We start from the raw sequence: 12,693 nt of genomic DNA, 5'->3' as shown, positions 1-12,693 counted from the left end.
GCTGAATCTTGCTGGAGGGGGTTGTCTTCGGCACTGTCTGGGGTATTATTATCTCCAGTGCCGGAATCTCCATTCTTGCTGTGGCGGGATTTAGAGCGGCGCCGCTGACGCTGGCGCTTGGGCTGTTTCTTGGAGGGGTCATCCTCCGCTGTTCCTTCGCCATTCCCATCCTTTGGGATATCCACCATGTATATGTCATATGATGAGGTGGCTTTCCAGTGCCCAGTAGGTGCTGGTTCTTGGTCGTCTCCGGCATCGGCGTCCATACCGTTGATGTCTTCGGAGTCGAAGTCTAGCATGTCGGTTAGATCGTCGACAGTGGCTACTAAGTGGGTGGTGGGTGGGCTTTGAATTTCTTCGTCGTTCGCATCCCAACCGTCCTGACCGCAGTCCGGCCAGGGCTCTCCTGATAACGAGAGATACCTTAGCAAACTCAAGATGCCACCGAAAGGTGCGTGTTGAAAGATGTCCGCAGCGGTGAACTCCATGATCGGCGCCCAATCGGATTCGATTGGAGGGGTCGTGGGAGGTTCGGAGTCCGGCGAGGAGTCCGGCACCTCGGAGTCACGAGCTTCACAAGGGATAAGGTCAGTATTCGGCTCCATCGCCGCAGAGGTTGGAGCTCCCGAGGCGGTGTCTAGCCACCCGTCCTCGATCTACGCAGCCGGCTCCAAATTGAGGGTCGGAGCGGACTCGTGTGCGGCCTCCAGGGCACTGTCCGGCTGCAGAGCTAAATCATGCTCATCGTGACAGTGCGGCGCGCTCGGCTGTGGCTCGAATCCATCGAAGATCAAGTCTCTGCGGATGTCAGCCGTGAAGTTCAAACTTCCAAATCTGACCTGACGGCCAGGGGCGTAGCTTTCGATCTGCTCCAGATGGCCAAGCGAATTGGCCCGCAGTGCAAAGCCGCCGAATACGAAGATCTGTCCAGGGAGAAAAGTCTCACTCTGGACTGCGTCGTTGTTGATGATTGAAGAAGCCATCGAGCCTATCGGTGACGACACAGAGGAACTCTCAATGAAAGCACCAATGTCGGTGTCAAAACCGGCGGATCTCGGGTAGGGGGTTCCGAACTTTGCGTCTAGGTGGATGGTTACAGGAGACAAGGGGCACGATGTTTTACCCAGGTTCGGGCCCTCTTGATGGAGGTAAAACCCTATGTCCTGCTTGATTGATATTGATGATGTGGGTATTACAAGAGTAGATCTACCACGAGATCAAGGAGGCTAAACCCTAGAAGCTAGCCTATGGTATGATTGTTGTTCATCCTATGGACTAAAACCATCCGGTTTATATAGACACTGGAGAGGGATAGGGTTACACAGAGTCGGTTACAATGGTAGGAGATCTACATATACGTATCGCCAAGCTTGTCTTCCATGCCAAGGAAAGTCCCATCCGGACACGGGACGAATTCTTCAATCTTGTATCTTCATAGTCTTGGAGTCTGGCCAATGATGATAGTTCGGCTATCCGGACAGCCCCTAGTCCAGGACTCCCTCACCCGCGCCGCCGCCGCCTCCACCGGCTCCTGGGTCTTCGATGTCGACGAGACGCTGCTCTACAACCTCCTCTACTACACACAGCACGGATACGGGTGGGCGACCCACGCTTGTCACATTCCGAGATCGCGGGCCTGCTATTAACACGCGCGGTTAATTTGCTGTTCGATTGCAGGCTGGAGCTGTTCGACCACCGGGAGTTCGACCGGTGGGTGGAGACGGGGGAGGCGCCGGCAATCCCCTCCAGGCTCCGCCTTTACAGGCCGCAGAAAAAAAACTGCCGTGGACCTGCTATGTACGTACGCCTCCTCTCCTAACCCCCACACTGCGTTCAGGTTTAGTCAGGAAGTGTCAAGACCATTCAGGTTCGGGTTCAGTTAGGGGCTGTCGGACATTAAATTCTCAACATCTGCATCGTGAGTAACACAATAGCGAGACCACTTTGTCAGTTTGGCTGCAGCTTGTTAGTCTCAGCAGGTTTCAGTCGACATCTAGCCGATTTAATTTCTGGGTTTCTGTTGTACCTCAACTTGGACCATTAAACTGGAGCTATACTACCCTATCTCTGCTATGTTCCATCCACTGTATTTGTTTAACCAACCCGATCCTCCAAACATAAAAGCTCAAGTGTGTACTGATTTAATTTAATTTAGTACACATGCAGTATAACTGTTAGTCGAAACCATGAATTACCCTACTGTTAGTCTAGTTAGCTTGACCATAAAAGCTAGTTAGAGTAGCAGCTAGCCAGCATTAGGAACACTGAATCTTATGTTCACTTGCTTCCTAATCCAACACATCAAATCTCTAAAAGGCTCTTATGTTTTCTGCATTACAAAAGATTGGCTGACTTCACAAATACTTCCTTTGACTGACATGTGATGTGGTTTCCTGCCATGCATGAGCAGCTACAGCCGATGGATGTAGCACGCCCAGCCATGGACGAGCAGCAGCAACCGGATGGATGTGGTTTCCCTTGCCATGGTTGGTTGGTTTTGTGCTTCGCAGGCGGACGCGTCCATGGACGAGGTGTACGCGCAGCTCTCGCTGCTCCCCGAGAATGAGGTGCGTGCGTGCCGGCATGCCCGTGCTCTGAGTCTTGACGCTGACAATGGCGGCTCTGTTCGATTTGTTTCACTTTCTATGGCGGCGTTTTGCTGAGCCTCGGCCTGATCTGCTGCAGGAGGTGGTCCGGCGGATGCGCGAGTCCACTGAGGACGGGAGCGGCGGCGAGGACAGCGAGACCGTCAAGCAACACTTCGCGAGGATGTCGCACATGTTTTGCAAGACGCTCACCGCCTCCAACACCAGCACCCACGGCGGCTTCTCCGTGCCGCGCCGTGCCGCCGAAGACTGCTTCCCCCCTTTGGTGCACTCATTGGCCTGCCAGGCCCCTCTCTCCATTGATTCTGCCATTGGTTCCTGCTATGTTTTCAGTCCACTGGCTTGCTGAAACTCTCTAGTTTGGTTCTGGGAACACAGGATAACAGCCAGCAGCGGCCGTCTCAGGAGCTGGCCGCCAAGGATTTTGGTTCTGTGTAGCAGAACGTGTATAAATTTTTTCTCTAGTATGAATCTATTGAAGTATGAAACTGTTAGGTGTTAATCTACTTGTCTTACTGAAATTGCTCTAGTCTGAATCTGTTGAAGTCTGAAACTGTTAGGTGTTAAAACAGTTCACTGAAATTGTTGTAGTCTGAAAAATAGTTAACTGAATCTGCTGAAGTCTGAAACTGCTAGGTGTTGGGAATTGTCTGCAACTGCTGTAATCTTCTTTTTAGAATAGTATTCCAGCACCTCATATCATACAGAATTATAGCCTAAAGTGATTATGCTTGATCTACATCAGACACTACCTCATAACAGTGCCTCAAAGTTCTGTGCCCCATCTCCCCTCTTTCTAAATTACTGAAATAAAAACATTGTAAATACTAGTAGTTCCGAATGCAGTTAAAATATAAAAAACATTGTGCATTAAATATGTCCTGTGCCCCATCTCCCCTGTCGTGCTAATCTCACAGTTAGTATACTTTGAAGGTTACTGGACTGATATTTTGTTTGATAACTACTGCAACTGAAGTTTTAGAAATTTCTTGCAGTACCATCTACTAAATGTCTTGGTGTTATTCTGAACTGTTTGCATTTGCTGTATCTCATTACCAGTGTTCATTCTTCATTGGTCCATGTCCAGGTCCGCCGCCACGACCGCCACGCTATAGCCAGGCCACCCAACACACATCGAACTATTTCAGTTGATTGAGTTGTTCTGAACTATTTCATTGCTGTGAAGGTGATTGAGTTGGTGTTCTATACCAGTTCCTTATTTACTTTGATGGTTCTTGATACGTGAACTGTTTCATAGGGCATAGTTATCCATGTTGCATTCTAATTCCTTATTTGAGTAGATGCTTCCTGATTATCCATGTTGCATGTGAATGGGTTGAGTAGATAGAATTGGAGTGAGCAGATCACTATAGGACTAAGGAAAAATCAAAAAGTATGTGTAGGAAAATATCATCGTTCTTGCTCACTTTGCAAAACTGACGAGTACTATAAATTGTCCCCTTTCACTAATATTTGCTGTTTGGTGATGGTTATACATCTTTTGCTTGATCTATTATGATTCATGCACACAGGTTGGCTAGAAATAGCCCTGGTTATAGATATTTTTATTATTTTATACATTAATGTATGCTGTTATTATTTGTATGTGTGATGCTTTCAGCCTGTTTTACTGTTTCCTCCTCGATTGATCTATTCATGTAATGTTCTGTTCTTGTAGGAAGGCAAGTTGTCGCACCTGGAGAACTTGCCCATCAGAGGGAGCAATGAAGACATTGTTAGGACAGTACCAGATGTGCTCCTACGTGTCGAACAATGTTATGTAGTAGTGAGATAAGGCAAATTATGTAGACATTGTTAGGACAGTACCAGATGTACCAAATCTGCGTGTTGAACAATTCCTGTGTAATGAAATTTTGTATTCCATGTGTACATGTTGCTTTAATGCCAAATTGTGAAAATTACTCAATTGCCATGATAGTACTGGGCCTGAATAGGCCATGACCCAGAAATAAACGTGGCACAAACATGGTCTGGGGTGAAAAGGCCATGGCCCAAACAATATTTTTATGGAAGGACAAAAACTTATAAGAAATGCATTATAAGAGGCCATGGCCCAGAAATAAAAAGGCTAAAATGTGGGCTTGGCCCATGTAGTCAACCAAATTAATAGGGAAAAAATATACAGTAAAAAGGCCGAATTGTTGGGCTAGGCCCATGTAGAAAATCGAATTGGACCGGGCTGAATCTTGTGCCACATCAGCTTGCCACGCTAGATGCCTACGTGGCCTGGGGAGGTTGCTAGTGACCAAAATGCCACAGTAGGAATATTTTGGTCGTAAACGTCCCCGACCTTCTCACAGAGAAGGTCGCTATAGTCAGTTAACGACCCTCAGCTTTTGACCTTCTATTTTTGGTCAAAAAAAGGTCACAAATGAAAAACAATGACCTTTCAGTGACCAATAGTCAAGTCACAAGTTGACATATTTCTTGTAGTGGGATAGCATTTAATTTCTTATCAACTCTTTGTCCTAGAACAACACCAACAACATAATCACTAGCATCACACATAATCTCAAAAGGCAAGTTCCAATCAGGTGGTTGAACAATAGGTGTAGTAATTAAGGCTTTCTTTAGTGTTTTGAAGGCTTCCAAAAAATCATCATGAAACACAAAAGGAATATCCTTTTGCAAAAGATTTGTAAGAGGCCTAGAAATTTTAGAAAAGTCTTTGATAAACCTCCTATATAAACCAGCATGACCAAGGAAACTACGAATAGCTTTGATATCTTTAGGACATGGCATTTTCTCAATTGCATCAACCTTGGCTTTGTCCACCTCAATGCCTCTTTCAGAAATTTTATGGCCCAAAACGGTACCTTTGTTAACCATAAAGTGGAACTTCTCCCAATTCAAGATAAGATTTGTTTGTTCACATCTTTGCAAAAATTGATCAAGATTGCTTAAACAATCATCAAAAGACTTCCCATAAATAGAGATGTCATCCATGAAAACCTCAACAATCTTTTCACAAAAATCAGAGAATATAACAATCATACATCTTTGAAAGGTAGCAGGTGCATTGCATAAACCAAAAGGCATACGTTTTTAAGCATAAGTTCTTGATCAGGTTGTGAAACAAGTATTTGTGAAAAACCAGAATATCCATCAAGGAAGAAAAAATGTGTGTGCTTAGATAATCTTTCTAACATTTGATCAATAAAAGGCAGAGGGTAATGATATTTTCTAGTTGCTTTGTTTAATTTTCTACAATCAATTACCATCCTATAGCCCGTGACAATTCTTTGTGGAATAAGCTCATTCTTATCATTAGGAACAACAGTAATACCTCCCTTCTAAGGGACACAATGAATAGGACTTACCCATCTACTATCAGCTATATGATAGATTATACCTGCTTCTAGAAGTTTCAATATTTCCATTCTTACCACTTCTTTCATCTTCAGATTTAACCAACGTTGGTGATCAACAACGGGTTTAGCATCAGATTCCATATTAATCTTGTGTTGACATAGAGTAGAACTAATGCCCTTAAGATCATCAAGAGTATATCCAATAGCATCTCGGTGCTTCCTTAGAACTTTCAATAATCTTTCTTCTTAATGTTCTGAAAGGTTAACACTAATAATAACAGGATATATCTTTTTCTCATCAAGATAACCATATTTCAAAGTGTGTGGCAATTGTTTTAATTCAAACATAGGATCTCCTTTAGGTGGAGGAGGACCTCCTAGAGTTTCAATAGGCAGATTGTGTTTAAGCAGAGGTTGTTGTTCGAAAAAGATTCTATATATTTCATTTCTTTCACACATATGCAAATCATTTTCATAGTCTAGCAAATATTGTTCTAAAGGATCAGTAGGAGGTACAACAATAGAAGTAAGACCAATAGTTTCATCCTTACTAAGCAAATCTTTCTTATGAGGTTTTCTACTAAACTTGGAAAAATTAAATTCTTGAGATTCATCACCAAAGCTAACACCGACAGTTTGTTTCTCACAATCTATTCTAGCATTGACGATGTTCAAGAAAGGTCTACCAAAGATAATGGGACAAAGTCATCTTGTGGGGACGAATAACAAGAAAATCAGTAGGGTATTTTACTTTCCCACACAAGACTTCAACACCTCTAAGGTCCCAATTGGTGATATAGTATATCTATTGGCAAGTTTAATAGTAACATCTATGTCTTCTATTTCATCAGGTGCTATTTCATTCTTAATTTCTTCATATAAGGAAAAAAGCAATAGCACTCACACTGGCACCTATATCACATAAACCATGATAATAGGATCTCCTATCTTGACTGAGATAACATGCATGGCAACAACTGGTCTACGTCTATCTTTTTTACCGGGTTTAGCAATTCTAGAAGCTTCATCATAGAAGTAAATAACATGCCCATCGATATTATCGACCAAAAGATCTTTAGTCATAGAAACACTAGGTTCAACCCTGATTTGTTCAGCTGGTTTGGGTGTTCTAATATAACTTTTGTTAACCACATTTGAAACTTTAGCATGTTAATTCATCCTAATAGGGAAAGGTGGGTTTTCAATATAAGCAGTGGGAACAACTGGATCAACATTGTAAATGATAGTTTCTTCTTTAGCTTTTACTGGTTCCTTAATTTATTCTTTAATAGGTGGGTGATATTTAAACCACTTCTCCTTAGGGAGATCAACATGAGTAGCAAAAGATTCACAAAAGGAGACTACTATCTCAGAGTCAAGTCCATATTTAGTGCTAAACTTTTGAAAAGCATCGGTATTCATAAAAGATTTAACACAATCAAACTTAGGTTCAATACCTGACTCTTTACCTTCGTCGAGTTCCCAATCTTCAGAGTTGCATTTAATTCTCTTTAAAAGATCCCACCGGAATTCAATAGTCTTCTTCATAAAAGAACTAGTACAAGAAGTATCGAGCATGGATTTATCATTACGAGAAAGCCGAGCATAAAAATTATGAATAATAATTTCTCTTGAGAGGTCATGATTGGGGCATGAATATAACATTGACTTAAGCCTCCTCCAAGCTAGAGCGATACTTTCTCCTTCACGAGGCCAAAAATTATATATATAATTACGATCACGATGAACTAGATGCATAGGATAATTTTTGATGAAATTCCAATTTCAACCGATTCCAGTTCCAAGATCCAATATCATCGCATAGCCTATACCATGTCAATGCTTTTCCCTTCAAAGATAAAGGGAAAACCTTCTTCTTAGCTTCATCTCAGGGTAAACCTGCAAGCTTAAACAATCCACAAATTTCATCCACATATATCAAGTGCATATCAGGATGTTCGGTTCCATCTCCTGCATAAGGATTAGCTAGCAATTGTTCTACCATACCCGAAAGAATTTCATATTCAATATTTTCAGTATGTGCAGCAGGTTGAGGGGCAACTAATTATGGTTCCGGTCGAGGTGAAGATACACCGAACAAACCCCTCACAGGATTGTTTTCCATAGTAGCAAGTGACAATAAATTTCAACATGTAGTAATAATGTTTCCTTACCAATTTCCACTTACCAAAAGCGCTTCACTCCCCGGCAATGGTGCCAAAAAATAGCCTTGATGACCCACAAGTATATGGGGTCAATTGTAGCCTTTTCGATAAGTAAGAGTGTCGAACCCAACAAGGAGCAGAAGGAAATGAGAAGTGGTTTTCAGCAAGGTAATGTCTGCAAGTGCTAAAATTGTAAGTAGCAGAGTAGTTTGATAGCAAGGTAATTTGTAACGAGCAAGTAACGATAGTAGTAACAAAAGTGCAGCAAGGTAGCCAAATCCTTTTGAGGCAAAGGATAGCCAAAACGGTCTCTTATGATAAGCAAAGTGTTCTTGAGGGTACACAGGAATTTCATCTAGTCACTTTCATCATGTTGGCTTAATTCGTGTTCGCTACTTTGATAATTTGGTATGTGGGTGGACCGGTGCTTAGGTGCTATTCTTACTTGAACAAACCTCCTACTTATGATTAACCCCCTCGCAAGCATCCTCAAGTACGAGAAAAGTATTAAGAATAAATTCTAACCATAGAATTAAACTTTTGGATCCAATCGGTCCCTTATGGAATAGCGCATAAACTAGGGTTTAAGCTTGTCACTCTCGCAACCCATCATCTAATAACTACTCCACAATGCATTCCCTTAGGCCCAAATATGGTGAAGTTTCATGTAGTCGACGTTCACACGACACCACTAAGGGAATCACAACATACATATTATCTAAATATCAAACACATATCAAGTTCACATGATTACTTGCAACATGATTTCTCCCGTGACCTCAATAACAATAGTAACTAATCACAAATGATAATCATGCTCAAGATCAGAGGGGTATTAAATATCATAATGGATCTGAACATATAATCTTCCACCAAATAAACCATATAGTAATCAACTACAAGATGTAATCAACACTACTAGTCACCCACAAGCACCAATCTATAGCTCTGGTACAAATATTGAACACAAGAGATGAACTATGGTTTGAGAGGAGTTAGTGCTGTTGAAGATGTTGATGAAGATAGCCCTCCCCAAGATGGGAGAGTTGTTGGTGATGATGATGACGATGATTTCCCCCTCCGGGTCGGAAGTTCCCCTGGCGGAGTCGCTCCATCGAAGGGCAAAAGTGCTCCTGCCCAGGTTCCGCCTCGAGACGGTGGCGCTTCATACCGAAAGTCCTCTCCTTATTTTTTCTAGGTCAGAATGACTTATGTACCAGAAGAGGGGCTCCGGAGGTGGGCCTGGGTGAGCACAACCCACCAGGGCGTGCTTGGGCTCCCTGGCGCGCCCAAGGTGGGTTGTGCGCACCTGGTGGGCCCCTCTGGTACTTATTTGCTCCAATATTCCTCAAATATTCCATAAAAAATCCTCGTAAAGTTTCAACTCATTTGGAGTTGTGCAGAATAGGTAGCCTAATGTAGCTTTTTCAGGTCCAGATTTCGAGCTGCCAGAATTATCCCCTTTGTCTATACCTTGCATATTATGAGAGAAAAGGCATTAGAATTACTCCAAAAAGCATTATTATACAATGAAACAACATAAATAACAGTAGGTAAACATGATGCAAAATAGACGTATCACTACCCCTTCTGTCATTGGGTGAGGACACCACAAGGCTGAATCCATCACAAAGCACCTCTCCCATTGCAAGAAAGACCAATCTAGTTGGCCAAACCAAATCGATGATTGAAGAGAAACACAAAGCTATCTTAATCATGCATAAAAGAGTTCAGAGAAGACTCAAATAATATTTATAGATGATCTGATCATAAATCCACAATTCATCGGATCTTAACAAACACACCGCAAAAGAAGATTACATCGAATAGATCTCGAAGAACATAGAGGAGAGCATCGTATTGAATATCAAAGAGAGAGAAGAAGCCATCTAGCTACTAGCTATGGACTCGTAGGTATGTGGTAAACTACTCACACATCATCGGAGGGGCAACAAGGTTGATGTAGATGCCCTCCATGATCGTATCCCCCCTCCGACGGAGTACCGCAAAGGCCCCAAGATGGGATCTCACGGGAACAGAAACTTGTGGCGGTGGAAAAGTATTTTTGGCGACTCCTGTAGGGTTTCTGGAATATTTGGGAAATTATAGGCCAAAGAGGCGGTGTAGGGGACTCCCGAGGGGGCCACAAGCCTAGGGGCACCCCCCTAGGGCGTGCCCCTACGGCTTGTCATCACCTCGTTGGTCCCTTGGCCCCCACTCCAAGTCTCGTAGGTGTCTTCTGGTCCAAGAAAAATCATTGTAAAGTTTTATTCCGTTTGGACTCCATTTGATATTCCTTTTCCGCGAAAGCCAAAAACAAGGAAAAAACAGAAACTGGCACTAGGCAGTGGGTTAAAAAGTTAGTCCAAAAAATAATAGAAAATAGGATATTAATGCATATAAAACATCCAAAGTTGATAATATAATAGCATGGAACAATAAAAAATTATAGATACGTTGGAGACATATCATAGAACACCCCTAGCACTGGGTGTTGTCAGGTCGTGCATCTGTGTTACACCTGTTTGCTTTATATTTACTGTTTCTTCCCCCTCTCCTCTCCGGTAGACCCCGAGACCCGTGTTGCCCCTGTGATCGACTACGTCACTGACGACTCTTCTTCCGTTTCAATAGAGCTTCTAGGCAAGCAAACCCCCCTTGGTCATTCTTATATCGCCCATTTCCATTCTCTCTCATGCTTGCATTAGATTTTGCTATCGTACTTGATTGCTCCTATTCTGATGCATAGCCTGCTTTTGTAACCTGCTCATTGTACCTTACATGCTTATCCTAAAACGCTTAGTATAGGTTGGATGGTGATCCACCAGTGACCCCCACCTTGTCCCTGTTGCCCCCGCTGGATTACTAGATGACTCGATCAACATGATCAACGACCAGAGACCGACACATCACTACACACCCCCTTAGTTGTACGACTCTGCAGAGCTGCTATCGAGGGCCGAACGTGATACCTCATAACACACTCCGAATGATATCTCTATAGTGTAATTAAACAGTTATGGTCAATCGAGGGTGATTCCTCCTTCACCACTCCCAATATGACTCTGTCGTGCAACATCTCAAGTATGAACCTAGGGGGTGATTCCTCCTAAGTTCACCTTGATGATTACATCAAGTAGATTACATCGAAGATGATTCCTCGGATCCCCCTTGATGTTATGGACACATGGTCACCTGGACTTTACTTCAGACCATTTTTGAAGTCGGGTCGGCCTCGAGGGGTACCTGCGAGAGTTACTGAACTCGGGTTGACCTGGAGGGTACCCACAAGATTATTACGAGGCACAACTGGGCAGGTAGACCGCCCTAGAGAGAGAGAGAGAGAGAGAGAGAGAGCGTTGGGCCTGGGCCTTGCCGTATTTCCTCGAGATGGGGCAATGGGGTGACATGATCGTGAGTCTTTACTCGTCTCCTCAAGCTCCCAATACACTAAGGGTTTGTGTATTTGATTTGAGCTGGCCACTGGCCTATATGCACTAACCGCCACGCGGGAACAATTATGGGCACTCAGTGTTATGTTTCTTCCGAAATATCTGTTAGATATCCAGTCTAGCATTGCAGCACGACTGGGCCGGTGCCATCCATGACAGAGGTGGTTGCTAGACCCTCCCTGCATGCAATTACCTGGAGTGTGATGTCTACTATGCAACTTTATTCTTGTAGACACGTGTTGGGCCTCCAAGCGCAGAGTTTTGTAGGACAATAGCAATTTTCGCCCAAGTGGATGACCTAAGGTTTATCAATCTGTGAGAGGTGTAGGATGAAGATGGTCTCTCTCAAACGACCCTGCAACCAAATACAAGAAATCTCTTGTGTCCCCAACACACCCAATACAATGGCAAATTGTATAGGTGCACTAGTTCGGCGAAGAGATGGTGATAAAAGTGTAATATGGATAGTAGATATGAGTTTTTGTAGTGCGAACAATAAAAACAGCAAGGTAGTAAATAGTAAAACATAGCACAAACGGTATTGCAATAATGGAAAATGAGGCCTAGGGTGCATACTTTCACTAGTGCAATCTCTCAACAATGCTAACATAGTTGGATCATATAACCATCCCTCAAAGTGCGATGAAGAATCACTCCAAAGTTCCTATCTAGCGGAGAACATAAGACCGAATTGTTTGTAGGGTACGAAACCACCTCAAAGCTAGTCTTTCCGTTTGATCTATTCAAGAGTTCATACTAAAATAACACAAAGCTATTCTTTTTCGTTCGATGTATCCTAGAGTTCGTACTAAAATAACACCAAAGAAAATTCAGATTTATAATATTCAATCCAACACAAAGAAGTTCAAAGAGTGCCCCAAGATTTCTACCGGAGAAACAAAGACAAGAACATGCATCACCCCTATGCATAGATTACCCCCAATGTCACGGAATCCGCGAGTTGAGTGCCAAAACATATATCAAGTGAATTAATACGATACCCCATTGTCAGCACGAGTATTCAATTTCAAGACATATATCAAGTGTTCTCAAATCCATAAAAGTATTCAATCTGATAACAACGAAATCTCAAAGGGAAAAGCTCAATTCATCACAACAAGATAGAGAGGGGAAAACA

This window comes from Triticum dicoccoides, chromosome 5B (genome assembly GCF_002162155.2).
Source record: "Triticum dicoccoides isolate Atlit2015 ecotype Zavitan chromosome 5B, WEW_v2.0, whole genome shotgun sequence".
Classification (NCBI taxonomy): Eukaryota; Viridiplantae; Streptophyta; class Magnoliopsida; order Poales; family Poaceae; genus Triticum; species Triticum dicoccoides.
This window is presented reverse-complemented; position numbering follows the sequence as displayed.